This window comes from Lolium rigidum, chromosome 7, assembly GCF_022539505.1.
Source record: "Lolium rigidum isolate FL_2022 chromosome 7, APGP_CSIRO_Lrig_0.1, whole genome shotgun sequence".
Taxonomy (NCBI): Eukaryota; Viridiplantae; Streptophyta; class Magnoliopsida; order Poales; family Poaceae; genus Lolium; species Lolium rigidum.
Window position 1 is genome coordinate 44,244,113 of NC_061514.1, and position 1,010 is coordinate 44,245,122.

Sequence of the window (1,010 nt, forward strand, 5' to 3'; positions counted from 1 at the left end):
GTAGAGGTCGAGATATCCCTCTCAAGCAACCCTCGCAATTAAGATACAAGAAGTCTCTTGTGTCCCCAACACACCTAATACACTTGTCAGATGTATAGGTGCACTAGTTCGGCGAAGAGATAGTGAAATACAAGTAATATGGATGATTATAAGTAGTAATTGCAATCTGAAATAAAAATGGCAGCAAGCAAACATGTAGCAGAACTTGTTAGAAACGGTGTTTCAATGCTTAGAAACAAGGCCTAGGGATCATACTTTCACTAGTGGACACTCTCAACAATGATCACATAATAAATAAATAACTTCTCTTCACTTGTGCTACTCTCAAACACTCTCTTGTTGGATAACAAACACCATTCATTGTGTAGGGCTACAAGAGCACCCTCAAGCCGGAGTAAACAGGCTCCACAACTTCATAAAGGAATCACACACGATGCGCACACTCGTCACCATCACACCGTGGAGAGTGACTCCGGAGTTCATATTAAAGTAACCTCTAGAGTGCATAATAGACCGTTGCAATTTAGACCGAGTACTAACATAGCATACACACTGTCAACAATAGCTATGAAAGGGGGAATAGATCACATCAATACTATCATGGTAATAGTTAACTTCATAATCTACAAGAGATTACAATCATAACCTACGCCAAGTACTACATGATGCACACACTCGTCAACTTTACATCATGGAGGAGGAATAGACTACTTTAATAACATCACTAGAGTAGCACATAGATTAATAGTGATACAAAGCTCATGATCACATAAAGATCACACCATGGGAGAGAGAGATGAACCACATAGCTACCGGTAGAGCCCTCAGCCTCGGGGGAGAACTACTCCCTCCTCATCATGGGAGACAACAACGGCGATGAAGATGGCGGTGGTGTCGATGGAGATGACTCCGGGGGCAATTCCCCGTCCCGGCGGCGTGTCGGAACAGAGACTTCTGTCCCCTGAAACTTGTCTTCGCGATGGCGGCGGCTACGGAACTCTTCGTGGAAT